Below are 15540 nucleotides of genomic sequence, written 5' to 3' on the forward strand. Positions count from 1 at the left end.
ACACAAGAGGGCCCTCTAACGTTTTGTTTTTTATTTCACCTTTATTAATCCAGGTAGGCCAGTTAGGAACAAGTTCTCATTTACAACTGCGACCTTTTGTATTGGACTAGAAATCAAGGGAGTTCTGAGCTGGCTTCGTTATTAGAACAGAGTCACTTGATTAAGTTGAAACGTTCTCATGTGAGTTGTATGATTTCCTTTTCCCACTGCATTTCAGATTACTACCCTGCTGCTCTCAGATCTCCACTCATGCGTAGCTTTTTCATACTATTTTGTACTGTTTCCCCGTGGGAATCACAACCATAGCATTGCAAGCACCATGCTCCACCAACTGAGCCACACAGGACCAAAATACATTGCCCAAAATGTGTCCAGTGACTTGAGGAGTGTTGTCAAAACGAACTGATTTGCCCTGTTGTTTTGTCATGGAGAAGGAGGATGTCATATTATGTTACTAAGCGCGCGCACACACACATACACACACACACACACACGCTTTGAGAATATTACAAAAGATCATTTTCCGCATTGGCTCATCAGAATGAAAAGTAACAAAACTAAAGAAAGAGAGAATTAGGTGGAAATTGAGCTGCCCTTACTAATCTTCTGTCAAATGTATGACCATAGAGACACATACACTCAGCAAAAAAAGAAACGTCCTCTCACTGTCAACTGCGTTTATTTTCAGCAAACTTAACATGTGTAAATATTTGTATGAACATAAGTGGCCACCAGCTACATTAAGTACTGCAGTGCATCTCCTCCTCATGGACTGCACCAGATTTGCAGGGTCTGCTATACTTATTGATGGAAAGTGGTGTTGGGGGGGGGAAAACATACATTATAAAATCCATGTACACAAACAAGTGTGTGGTTAAAATGGGCAGAAAAACACATTTCTTTCCACTTGGCTGTGGTGTGAGACAGGAACAGAGTTTAAGCCCCACCCTCTTTAACATATACAGTACCAGTCAAAGAAAAGCCCTGGAATGAGTAGGTGTGTCCAAACTTTTGACAGGTACAGGGTATCAACGAATTGGCAAAGGCACTAGAACAGGCTACAGCACCCAGCCTCACCCTACTAGAATCTGAAGTCAAATGTCTACTGTTTGCTGATGATCTGGTGCTTCTGTACCCAGCCAAAGAGGGCCTACAGCAGCACCTAGATATTCTGCACAGATTCTGTCAGACCTGGGCCCTGATAGACCTGGGCCCTGTCAGACCTGGGCCCTGATTAGTAAATCTCAGTTAGACAAACTAATGGTGTTCCAAAAAAGGTCCAGTTGCCAGGACCACAAATACAAATTTCATCTAGACACTGTTGCCCTAGAGCACACAAAAAATTATACATAAACATCAGCACCACAGGTTCCACAAAGCTGAACGATCTGAGAGACAAGCCAAGAAGGGCCTTATATGCCATAGAAAGGAACATAACATTCAACATACCAATTAGGATCTGGCTAAAAATACTTGAATCTGTTATAGAACCCATGGCCCTATATGGTTGTGAGGTCTGGGGTCCGCTCACCAACCAGGAATACACAAAATGGGACAAACACCAAATTGAGACTCTGCAAGCCGATCTCTGCAAATATATCCTCTGTGTACAACGTAAAACACCAAATAATGCATGCAGAGCAAAATTAGGCGATACCCGCTAATTATCCAAATCCAGAAAAGAGACGTTAATTTTTACAACCACCTAAAAGGAAGCGAGTCCCAAACCTTCCATAACAAAGCCATCACCTACAGAGAGATGAACCTGGAGAAGAGTCCCCTAAGCAAGCTGGTCCTGGTGCTCTGTTCACAAACACAAAGAGAGCCCCAGGACAGCAACACAATTAGACCCAACCAAATCATGAGAAAACCAAAAGATAATTACTTGACACATTGGAAGGAATTAACAAAAAAAACTAAGCAAACTAGAATGCTATTTGGCCCTAAACACTATGACTGACCGAAAATTAAGGAAAGCTTTGACTATGTACAGACACAGGCTGCTGTAGGCAGACCTGGCTCTAAAGAGAAGACAGACTCTGTGCACACTGCCCACAAAATGAGGTGGAAACTGAGCTGCACTTACTAACATCCTGCCAAATGTATGACCATATTAAAGACAAAATATTTCCCTCAGATTACACAGACCCACAAAGAGTTCGGGAAAACAATTCCAATTTTGATAAACTCCCGTATCATTTGGGTGAAATATCAGTGTGCCATCACAGCAGCAAGATTTGTGACCTGTTGCCACAAGAAAAGGGCAAACGGTGAAGAACAAACACCATTGTGAATACAACCCATATTCATGTTTATTTATTTTCCCTTCTCCGCGTTAACAAGAGAGAGCGAGAATACAATACCCGCTAATTATCAAAATCCAGAAAAGAAAGCTCAGACAGAAAAACGTCTCACTGCCTGACTTTACTGTTTATTGCTGAGCTGTGGTTAAGCAGGCTCTTCCCCTTTTATGAGCTGAGAGGAGAAGAGGAGAGAATTTTGTTAATCACACCACTGATCCAGGGCCCTAAACCCATCTGACAGCCAGGGAGTTCGAAGTTAGCCTCTGTTTTACTCTCCTCTGATTAATAGATACGCTTGGCAGGCTGCTGACTTCTCAACCCGATCCAGCCAGGTTGAGAAGTTACACGCACACACACGTATGTGCACGTCTGCATGTGCACATGCATGCACCCTCACAAAAACACGCACATGCACGCACGCACACACAGAAAAATAGTATTATCTGTGCTCCTATTTTAGGATGTGCTGGTTGAAGACTGCATTTTTCCAACCAAGATCTTGCAATTCAACCTTTTTAGGCAAAGGAAATGATGGAATACGTAAGATATGGCAGCTGTCCTTACCAGCACCTCTTACTATTACTGTGTGTATGCACATGTGTGTGATGAGGGTAGCTCTATTTGATGTGTCTCTGTGACAGCCCCAGTAACACCTGGCCTACCCAGCAGGAGGCCTTGTATGTAATAATGAGAGGATGTGTCAGAGACAGGGAGACTCCAACAGTGTTAATTCCACCCAGCCTCCCACCTACACTGTGAATGCCTCCCACCTACACTGTGAATGCCTCCCACCTACACTGTGAATGCCTCCCACCTACACTGTGAATGCCTCCCACCTACACTGTGAATATGCTATACGAGATCAACTAAACAGACACACATTTTGTTGGTTTTTGTGAACAAAGCCAGAAGTCATTCCAGTTGCAGGTTTGGTAGACACATGTGACTGTATACAGTGGGGGGGAAAAAAGTATTTGATCCCCTGTTGATTTTGTACGTTTGCCCACTGACAATGAAAGGATCAGTCTAATGGTAGGTTTATTTGAACAGTGAGAGACAGAATAACAAAAATATCCAGAAAAACGCATGTCAAAAATGTTCTAAATTGATTTGCATTTTAATGAGGGAAATAAATATTTGACCCCCTCTCAATCAGAAAGATTTCTGGCTCCCAGTTGTCTTTTATACAGGTATCGAGCTGAGATTAGGAGCACACTCTTAAAGGGAGTGCTCCTAACCGCAGCTTGTTACCTGTAAAAAAGACACCTGTCCACAGAAGCAATCAATCAATCAGATTCCAAACTCTCCACCATGGCCAAGACCAAAGAGCTCTCCAAGGATGTCAGGGACAAGATTGTAGACCTACACAAGGCTGGAATGGGCTACAAGACCATCGCAAGCAGCTTGGGGAGAAGGTGACATTTGGTGCGATTATTCGCAAATGGAAGAAACACAAAAGAACTGTCAATATCCCTCGCCCTGGGGCTCCATGCAAGATCTCACCTCGTGGAGTTGCAATGATCATGAGAACGGTGAGGAATCAGCCCAGAACTACACGAGAGGATCTTGTCAATGATCTCAAGGCAGCTGGGACCATAGTCACCAAGAAAACAATTGCTAACACACTACGCCGTGAAGGACTGAAATCCTGCAGTGCCCGCAAGGTCCCCCTGCTCAAGAATACATATACATGCCCGTCTGAAGTTTGCCAATGAACATCTGAATGACTCAGAGGACAACTGGTGAAAGTGTTGTGGTCAGATCAGACCAAAATGGAGCTCTTTGACATCAACTCAACTCGCGTGTTTGGAGGAGGAGGAATGCTGCCTATGACCCCAAGAACACCATCTCCACCGTCAAACATGGGGGTGTTTTTCTGCTAAGGGGACAGGACAACTTCACCGCATCAAAGGGACGATGGACTGGGCCATGTACCGTCAAATCTTGGGTGAGAACCTCCTTCCCTCAGCCAGGGCATTGAAAATGGGTCGTGGATGGGTATTCCAGCATGACAATGACCCAAAACACACGGCCAAGGCAACAAAGGAGTGGCTCAAGAAGAAGCACATTAAGGTCCTGGAGTGGCCTAGCCAGTCTCCAGACCTTAATCCCATAAAAAATCTGTGGAGGGAGCTGAAGGTTCGAGTTGCCAAACGTCAGCCTCGAAACCTTAATGACTTGGACAAGATCTGCAAAGAGGAGTGGGACAAAATCTCTCCTGAGATGTGTGCAAACCTGGTGGCCAACTACAAGAAACGTCTGACCTCTGTGATTGCCAACAAGGGTTTTGCCACCAAGTACTAAGTCATGTTTTGCAGAGGGGTCAAATACTTATTTCCCTCATTAAAATGCAAATCATTTTATAACATTTTTGACATGCATTTTTCAGGATTTTTTTGTTATTCTGTCTCGCACTGTTCAAATAAACCTACTATTAAAATTATAGACTGATCATTTCTTTGTAAGTGTGCAAACGTACAAAATCAGCAGGGGATCAAATACTTTTTCCCCCACTGTACAAATGTAAGCAAGGTTTGAAATTCTTAAGTTTTAGTCAGATTAATTGTTGTGGGCTTCTTGGGGTGAATTTGCAGTCAACTTGTAATTATGTTTCGCCCCCCTGCCAAGCCGCTCAAGAAAAAATCAGCACGCGGCTCAATTTACTAGATTATCCCTGTAGTAGAGCAATAACACATACATCCCTGAAACTGTAGGCTGTGGATCAAACTTGGTAATTTGACAGCTCATTAACAACATTGGAAAGGGAGAAAGCATCTGAAATCAAAGTAATGTTTTTTTGACAGGTTTTCAGATGCCTTACATGAAGGACTTAACATTATCCCCATTTATACCTGGTTCTAACATGCATCCTTTGTCCTGGTTTTGTCCACAATCTATTTGTGCCCAAATATTTAGACAGGTGTAGACAATTAAATTCAGATCTTTTTCCATCAATAGTTTTTTTGACCAATCAGATCAGCTCTTTTGCTAATGATTGGGCAAAAAAACTGAATTGGGATGCCTGTGTAAATGCAACCATTGTGTCTGGATATCTTACGTGTAGATGGATTTGAACAGTGAAACCATTTTATCCCGTCCGACAAAATCATTGATAGGTAGCATTACTGACTTATGGCATCAATATGTGTCTTAGAATAAATACATATTATTTTGAAAGAATATCTGTCAAATCATTTGCAAAATCACAATGTGGACAAGATCAAGACACAGTACACATGTTAGTGCCAAGTATAAACGAGGCTATTGAGAGAGACGAAAAGAGAACATCACACTGAGGCCGGCCTCGAGAGGTTGTTCTGTGCAGGGTCATCCTGACCTATGCTTTGACTAGCCTTGATTGGTTATGTAAGTTCACAAGTTGTTGCCAGTTGTGTATTTTCAAGGATATGGGACTGAATTCCTCAATCCAAAAGCAGATTTGATGGGCAATGTCAAGTCTGTGCAGCTCCGCAGAAAGCGGAGGGAACGATGTTATGAACTGAACTGCAAGAGTGATCTCTTTTATTTTGTGAAACAGCCCTGATAATGTTATGTACCCACACGCATAGACACACACACACACACTTGGGAATGGTGTCACCACCTATCCAGGCCTGCCTTCCTCTAAGCACCACCACTATCAGAGTCCCAGGATGCCCTGTTCCCTGGAGACCACCCAGACCACCCTTATCTCTGCCACCTCCAGGTTCCCACCAATGAAGGAAGCATTTTCATTTCTACAGTCCTCGCCATATGTACTTGGACAATGAAGTTAACATTACAATTTGACTCTGTACTCCAGCATTCTGAGAGAGAGAAAAAAAAGTCAAAACAGCCTGCGACCTTCACATCTCCCCTCTTCAACCCCAGCACAGGAGGGAAGAGAGAGGGATACATGCAGAGAGAGAAATATTTCCAACAACCACTTGATTGTTCTGTTGATGTCTTCATTCACATACCTTTAGTGCACTGAACACATCTGAAACAGAATACATTCAAATAATGTACTATTAAAATGATGTTGCATAGGGAGAGGGAAATGAGAGATCATAGGACAGGGGTGTTTGCAATATAATGTCGCTTAGTCAAAGGCTTACAGGCGGAAAGAGCAAGCTAGACTGTAGGACTTGTGAACACTTAATATTTCATTAATCAATGTTTTATCTTTAATTGTAGCATTACAGTGCTATTAGCAAAGATCAAACCATTTCATCTAGTTGAACAGGAACGAACACAGGCAGCATGGTGAATCTGATGTAATAGGATACCTTCACAAACTATCTATCGTTCAGTTACATAGCATGCCAATGTAGCATGTTGAACCATGAGAGGTCTACCAGTGGTGGCACTGTTTCAGGTATTGGGCCAGCCTTTATAAGGGAAGCGGAAGTAAGCCTTTTTACATGAGAGCCTCCTGTGGTGCCATGTGCCAGAATTGTTTGTTGAATGAATGTGTCTTCTTGAAGGTTGGCTTACAATTTCCCACAGGTTAATTTATATTATTGAGAGGGTAAAGGAAATTCATTTAATTTGTCCTTTCCTAGGTGTTAAGAAATATCTTGTGACTGGTGTAACTATAAAAAATATTTATTTTGTAACTATCTAATAGTTCTTACAAAACATTTGCAAGCTTGGATGGTGTAAATGGTCAAATGTATTGATGTTTTTTTGTTGTCATGTCATGTCATTCATTTTAGAAGTGAAATGCCATCCACTGTTTTTAGTACTGAAACATAAAGTTGTCATTTTAAAAAGATTAACCAATCAAATATAAACAGCTTACTATTGCTCATCAGTTACATCCCAAATAAAAGCTTTTTTTTTTTGTATTTTTGTGTTCTCATTCATTTGGTAGGCCTGTGTTGGGAACCTTATGGATTAGCATTCGCATCAAGGCTGTATCACATCCGGCTGTGATTGGGAGTTCCGTAGGGCGGCGCACAAATGGCCCGGCGTCGTTCAGGTTTGGCCGGCTAGACCGTCATTGTAAATAGGAATTTGTTCTTAACTGACTTTCCTAGTTAAATAAAAATGTATAAGCATTTTGGAGCTTCCCTTTGCTCTTGTGTAAACCAAGGGATGGTGTAGAACGGCTACTGTCTATCATTTTACACCAAGTAGTCACATGTTCGCACTTCACTACACTCGTGGCAAGGTCGTTCCCATCTCTCTCACACTGTAGCATCGGAGGCTCTTGTTCAATCGCAAAAAGTTGGAATTTATCTCCTCAAAAATACATCTGCTGTGTGAAGCAAAGACTGTCATGTAATTGAGAAAATATTATTTCTCACTGCACAGGAAGGACGATGCTATTGAGTTCTTCCAGAAATCTGGTTACAGGTTTTGATTGAATAATACATTAGATAAGAGACAACCTCACATGTATTTCATGGTCAACATGTGACTTTTATACAGCAATCACCGCTATCGATCACATAATAAAGATGTTGACTATTCAAATTGTCTCCACATGTATATTTCTTGCTGTAAAACGTCAGAAATATTCCATGCGGTACAGTACAAGTGAGATGTTATTCAATTCATACAGAATAATTCGGTGTGCTCCTGTTTCCATCTGAGAGTCTTTTGTTTTGGATGGGGACCGACAGTTGTGCCACAGGGGTGCCAAGGCACTCCTCAGCATTGTTGAACAGTGGGAGGAGATAGACAGTGTACCGAGCCTTGTGCTCCAGGTGAAACCTGGGGACCCACTGCCTTTTGAAGAAATGTAAATGTCTGACTGGTGACTGACAAGTGTTGTCTGTCTGAACCACCTTTGGGCAGGAAGTGTGAGAAAGGCAAGCCGCCGAGCTGCTTTCACAAATCACAACATCCTCCACCAAATTGAACACAGTTGGACCGGTAGTGTACAGACAGGGATTTGGTTTAGTCTGGTAGTGGTGGTGAGGACCAATGTCAAGTGAATGAGCCAGAAACCAAACTTGACCATGACCTATCTAAATGAGGGCCTGCAAATATTTTTCCCTCAGGCAAGGCCTTTGGTTAAATTAATATTACATGTAATGTGTCTTACAGCCTTGGGTAACAATGTTTTGTTAACTAAGGAAAGAGGGGACCGGAGGAAGAGAAGGGAATAGGGGTATTGTGGACAAGAAGTAGTAACATTAACTCAGCCAGGGAGAAAGAAGGTATTGTCTGCAATGTTAGCAAGGGGAGTATACAGTATCAGTGTTGCTGATATCATGAACACAGCCAGGGGTTAGACATTGCCTTATTTCGACTTCAACATGAAGTGAACTAATGTGGCTCAGTTGGTAAGAGCATGGCCTAGCAAGGTTGTCGGTTCAATTCCCACAGGGATCACATAAAATAAAAATGTACTTTCCTGGAAGTAGCTTTGGATAAAAGCTTCTGCTAGCGGCATAAATTCAATGAACTACAATGAGGCCAACAGAGAAGGGACATGAAAAAGGACAAGTATTTATAAGAAAGCAGCTACATTATTAATATATTAAGTCAGTGACCCATTCATCAGACTGCATAATGAGTTTAAGAACGGTTCACTCGAAAGGCCGAGCTATGAGAACACTGTACCCATTACCACCCCTCATTTACTTAATTTCATGAGGTCATGAGTTTCAGCTTAATCACTGAAGCTTAGCCTAAAGTTAGAGGTTGACATGTTCTCCTATTGATCTTTCACCTAAGTACAATTGCTCTCTCTCTGAACAAGACTTCAAGAAGAACAATGTTTTACCAGGTTTGACTCGGGCACCCTAGTCTCTGTCCACTCTCAACTTTTCCCTCTAAGCATTACTGCAGTTGGCTCCTTGCCCCATGAGGAAAAGTGACACCATTCTGGGATGGGCTGCATACTGCTCTGTGACTGCACGGGAGTGGTGAAATACCACATTGTCCCATACAATTACAAACGTTGGCCAATTTCGCCTCACAGCAATCCTTTCCTCACCTGGCACAACTCTTCCATAGAGGTCATCCAGGAATGAAATGAGACGCTCGGTGTTGTATGGCCCAATTAGCGGTTTGTGTAACAGCAATCCATCAGAGGATATTGCTGCACACATTGTGATGTTGGCACCCCTCTGGCCCGGGACATCCACTGTGGCTCTTTTCCCAATCACATTCCTTCCTCGCCGCCATGTTTTGGCCAAGTTGAAACCAGCCTCATCCACAAAGATGAATATGTGGGGTGTTTGCCTGGCTTCAATCTCCATGACTATCTAAAATAAATCCACAAGGCAACATAAGAGTTAGGCTATTATGGTAGTTTACATTATACCTAAAACAATGCCATTGTGTGTCTCTGCCCTGTTTGGTTTTGTTCAAAACCAGTTGTGTATTTTATAGTCATCTTACCTGGACATATTGGACCTGAGTTGCTTGACCCGTTCAGAGTTCCTCTCAAAGGGGACAGTGTACAACTGCTTCATCCTGATTTGATGTTGTTTCAGGACTCTAGAAATAGTTGTTATGCTTACATTGTGAATATTTCCAAATGTAATGTTGGCTGCCAACTGTCCCGAATCTCTGTGAGTTTTATGCCATTCTTTCTGATGACCATATCAACGATTGCAGTTTCCTGCACAGCAGTGAAAATCCTACCTCTCCCGCCTATGGGAGGTAACTGTTGGGTCCTAAGCCGAAATGCAAAAACAATTACACACAAGTGGGTTTGGAGGCTTTGCTCAATTTACTTCTGTAATGTGCAGTTCAGTCAGATGCCCTTGCAAAATGCACATCTTACTTGTTGTTTTGCCAGAAATTTCTCACAATAGATGCCACTGTTGAGCGTTACAGATTTGGATTGCACTCTCAGACCAGTGTCGCTCATTGATAGACCATGATTTATTACATGATAAATTATAGTAGCCCTAATCTCACCTGAGACTACAGCTCTTGATCTTCCTCTCAGTCTTCTTCCACCACGCATACGTACTCCTCTCCCTCTCCCAGCCACTCTTCTTCCTCTGGCAGCCACTTCTCTATCTCTGTCTGGGTCCATGTTTACATTACAGTACAGCATTATTCCTAAGATGTCCCCTTTTGTATAGATGGTAATGAAATTGAAAGAGTAACACCTGGGTAGGTGTTCAGCTACAATGGGAATCAGCCGTGGTTGGTCTAATTGTTTTGATAGTATTTAATTTTTTATATTTGAATAGATTTCAATACGATATTACTGTAGCAGATTGCTGTCTTATTCAATTTTGTATAATGTTAGGTTTTGAACTTAAGTTTAACAGTTTTGAAAAGAGTATGTAAACATGTGCAAATTGGCATGTAGGTACATAGAGTTTTGGTGGTGGTTGTGTCTGAGTGAGAAAATAATTCATGACATTTGAAAGATGTAGTCATTGAATGCATTTTGTGCCAAAGCAATGAAAAATGATCCACAGTTTAGCCCAGATAGACTGCTGTTGTGCGCGCTGTGTGAAGAGTTTTGAAAAAGTGACCTAAGTATTGAGGAATGGGTCCTAGCAATAAAAAAAAAAAAGAACTGTAACGCTGCAATTTTTTCCAGAGAATTTTACACTCTGCATAAGAGCAACGCTGTTATCCAGGGCTTGAAGCTGCTGCCCCCTAGTGGTGCTCGTGGAAAGCTGGGTCAAATGTTGAACATTGTGGATGGTGGAGAATGAGTTCAGCCAAGTGGTTTTCACAACATGGTATATGTGTCTTACCAAGGGTCTTATTAAGTTCCTGAGTAGACTGACACATTCATATCTGAAAAAGGTATTCAGATACAATGTAGTTGTATTATTCTATATGGGGATATTTTCCCAGCTTGTTATGATGCACACAAATGTCCACTGTGAAATCGAATAAATCTACATATCACTACAATAGGCCTTAATATATTGACTCCAAGACATGGTATGCCCATAACTGTTTAAACCCTGTTCTTAGTCTGACAGAGTTAATTCTAAAGAGTTCCCCACACTGCGATTCAGAAGCTAAACTTGGACATACTTTACTGGACTGGTTAGGCAAGGGTATGGTCATGTAAGGATATGGTCATGTATGACAGGACTTCCTTTATTAACTCCTATGATACATGTCCACCTCCCTTAGTGCAAAATCAGAAGAGGAGTGTGGTTTCACACAGTTTCATTTCTAGCTGGTAAGAGGGTTTGTACTGGCCTCTGGCCTTGACATGCCAGAACATCCCACTTTTACAGTGTGTGTGTGTGTGTGAGAGCCTCAGTGCGTGTGCAATGCATGTGTGTCTGTGTATGCTTGAGTGTACATTTGTCTGTGTGTGTCTGTGTATGCTTGTGTGTACTAAGTTGGTGTGTGTGTGTGTGTGTGTGTGAATGTCTCACTTCAGCACACCCTGAGAGTCCTTGTCTGAAGACCTTGAGGAGGCTAAAGCATGGGGCCCCTCCTGGGAGAGGGAGAGAAAGAGACCCTGAACCGATAAGAAACTTTTCACTGGTAGGAACTAGGTGTTCTAACTTTTTCCCTCTTTCCTCACTGTGCTGTTGACATCTGAGAAGAAGATAGCAGCTCGTTATGTAGCAAGTTCACCCTGCGCTACAATGGTGAGCAACGACAGCCAATCAACCTTAGCCGAGACACTGAGGCTTTGTCATGTTTGTTGCTTGTTAATTTCTAATGTTTTTTTATTTTTTTTTAGAGGGTTGCGCTGGCCCCTGCAAGTGCATGATATGCCATGGCCTGAAACCAAGGAGGTGGGCTGAGTGCTGACAGAGAACAAAAAACAGCTACTCTATCTTTCTCAAACATCTTCAAGGTCTCTGGGGAGGAATAAATGCCCCTGAGGAGGTGTTTGCTTTAGGGAGACAGCTCTGGAGCTGTACAGGGTAAGTCAGCTTTATTTATAGGATCTTCACCTGATGCATTTTATAGAACTAAAACCTCAAACAGGCTCACACAGAATATAAAGTCTCTTTAATGTTTTTCACATTTGCTGTTTAGCAAATGATTAAAGTATAATTATTAAATGATTAAGAATTTGTCAATTTGCAGTTATTGTCTTATCCAAATGATTGAAGTCCTGAAAATATTGTTTTGCGTATTCTAAAGTATAAGTTACTTGTGCAAAATCAGCTGTACATGATAAAATAGGAATGACTTGTTTTAATGTTTTTCTTTAAATATCATTGTATAAGGTTTAATATTCAAAGTGTTCATTCTGTGAGGTTGTCTGTGTCTCTCCCTTTCAGGTTCACAACAGCAGTGGATTCGAGAGGGGTATCTGCACTCGCTGTTCCTTTTTCCTATGCATATACCGCTTTGAGATCTAGCTTTAAAGAGGCATAGGGCATGGGAAAATGGGGCTGCAGAGGTATTTCACCGACCAAACTACCCCTGATTGGTCAACTACCACAGCCCCGAGTTCTCCCTGTTGGACCTGATCTAGAGGACTCCAGAATAAAAAGACCGCAACAAGACCACACCCTGAACTCAGTGGAGAGACCATACCTCGTAAGGAGAGACTGGATTTTACAATGTCCTGAAACGTTCTGTTGTCATCGGATAGCTCCTTTATTTATGATGATAGTGCTGTAGTACATTTCGTAGCTGTCCAAGCTGTTGCTGTATTGCTGACTTTTTATACGAATTAATGTTTTGCAGTGTTTGTTGTCCACCTAGTGGGTGGAATTGTCTGCCTGTTGATGTTCAGTAACAAAGTGTGTAAAAAAAAAAAAAAAAAAAAAACAATTAATGATCTTCAAATGTTTGTCTTATTTTCTATTATAGTACAGATGTATCCTTTAAACTGAATGACCCTGAATAGTTAGTGATAATAAAATCTTTAAAAGATTTACATTGTAGTTATTCTATGACTTAAAAATAAATACCACCATACGACCTTGTATTTAAAGTATGCAGGAATTACGATATAAGGTTTTTAACGGAACATTTTACCGAACAAGATTTCAAAGAATGGCAACCCTTTTAAGGTCAAGGGCTTTGCAAAAGATGGTTTAGATCCCAGTAAAGTCCCCCATTAGCTAAGCTATGGAAAGGTTATACTTGAATAATTATACAGTCATTTTTCCTCAATCCTATGAGATTTTAGGAAGCATACCCACATAAAGAGGTAATGGTAAAGAGAAACGTTTGAAATAGTGTGGTTCTGATCTTATCAGTCACATTTCCCACAAAACAGGAATTTCAGTGATTTGCCAAAATGATGTGAAGTTCTAAAAACTATGCGAGGTTCTAAGAACTATGCATGGTTCTCAGAATCTTGCCTTTTGATTCTGATAATTCCGATGGCACTAGTTGATTGTACTTGCAGAATGTCTCCTGTATCAGAGCATCTGTAGCCTAGGATAAGATGGAAGAGTGAATGATGGGAAAAAGACAAAAGTGTACATTATGCAGCAAACAGCCATTGGGTCTATCATTGGGTCTATCAGCCACAGAGCTCTTAGCAGGGCAGTTAGCACATCCTCACCTGATTGCCACTAACATGCCGTTCACTGAATAAAAATGTACAGTAATCCCTATTTCCCGTCCACATGTATGAAGGCGTGCATTAGGCATGTTTGAATAACAACTGGGGGACTTTACTGGAATCTAAACCATCTTTTGCAAAGCCCTTGACCTTAAAAGGCTTGCCATTCCTCAAAATCTTAAATAATGTTAAAAACCTTAAGGTCATTTCTGCATGCTTTAAGTACAAGGTGGTATTGTGGTATTTTACCTGCAATGTATCGTCTGATTATTCCCTAACTATGGATCACTGAAACAGTTATTATTCAAACATGCCCAATGTATGCCTTCATACATGTGGATGGGAAGTATGGACTACCATATATTTTATTCGGTGTATGGCTGTGCGCTAATCTGTCAATTAGTTATGTAAAATTGTGGACATCATGTCCCTGCTTGGGAGGGTGGAGGGCAGTTTGTAGTATCTGTCATTTACTTCACTATATTGTAACGTGTGTGCAGGGTTGGGGAGTAACGGATCACGTGTAAGGGATTATTTATGCTGCAATATTTTGTGTCGGGGGGCTAGTGTCATTCTGTTATATCTGGAGTATTTCTCCAGTCTTATCCGGTGTCCTGTGGGAATTTAAGTATGCTCCCTCTAATTTTCTCTTTCTCATTGTCATTCTCTCTCTCTCTTTCTCTCGGAGGACCTGAACCCTAGGACCATGCCTCAGGACTACCTGGCCTGATATGACTCCTTGCTGTCCCCAGTCCACCTGGTCATGCTGCTGCTGCTCCAGTTTCAACTGATCTGCCTGCGACTATGGAACCCTGACCTGTTCACTGGATGTGCTACCTTGTCCCGGACCTGCTGTTTTGGACTCTCTCTCTTCCGCACCTGCTGTCTCTAACTCTGAATGATTGGCTATGAAAAGCCAACTGACATTTACTCCTGAGATGCTGACCTGTTGCACCCTCTACCACCACTGTGATTATTATTATTTGACCCTGCTGGTCATCTATGAACATTTGAACATCTTGGCCATGTTCTGTTATAATCTCTACCTGGCACAGCCAGAAGAGGACTGGCCACCCCTCAGAGCCTGGTTCCTCTCTAGGTTTCTTCCTAGGTGCTGGCCTTTCTAGGGAGCTTTTCCTAGCCAATGTGCTTCTACATCTGCATTGCTTGCTGTTTCAGGCTGGGTTTCTGTACAGCACTTTGTGACATTGGCTGATGTAAAAAGGGCTTTATAAATACATTTGACTGATAGAAAAAAAACGGTAACTGTATCCATTAAGTTACCAGCATAATGTTATAATCAGATTACAGATACTTTAGAAAAACTAGATTATTTCGAGGATTACTTTTAAATTCAGAAAGGATGTTTGGGGGAAAAAATCTTTGACACTTCTCTGTCTTCTCGGTGACATTCAAATCAGCATTGAAAAAAGCCAAAAGTTTACATTTGTTCCACCTGAGCAAGTCTTAACACAAGTCAGAGACCACTATGATGACACACCAAATGTGTTTGATGGATCACGGGAAAAGAGCAGGAATAGGCTTTTGTAGGGTACAGTCCAAGGCATGTCTTCCAATGGTGTGACTGCTTTCAAAGATTATCCATCTTGAATTAACGCTTGGAGGTAAGGATGACAGCAGTGGTGTGGTCTACAGCGATACGGCTTTAACTTATTATTAATGTCTACATAGCGTATTGATGTGAATCACACTGCTGCTCTCTCATTTAGTTATTTGCGCTTTAAGGATTGTGGTTGTTGTGGATGGCTATTCACAAATCTTAATGTGTATTTGAACCCAATGATGGTTGAATTCAAGTCGTTTAAG

At 41.6% G+C, this 15540-nt stretch overlaps 1 long non-coding RNA gene across 1 annotated transcript; it reads left to right on the forward strand.

Moving 5' to 3' along the window:
- Window positions 1-11791: 11791 nt before the first annotated feature.
- On the forward strand, window positions 11792-13077 carry LOC106605336 (uncharacterized). The gene is made up of 2 exons (XR_001328832.2): window positions 11792-12109; window positions 12473-13077. It is a non-coding gene; the product is annotated as an uncharacterized lncRNA (long non-coding RNA).
- Window positions 13078-15540: the final 2463 nt, after the last annotated feature.

This window comes from Salmo salar, chromosome ssa01 (assembly GCF_905237065.1).
Source record: "Salmo salar chromosome ssa01, Ssal_v3.1, whole genome shotgun sequence".
Classification (NCBI taxonomy): domain Eukaryota; kingdom Metazoa; phylum Chordata; class Actinopteri; order Salmoniformes; family Salmonidae; genus Salmo; species Salmo salar.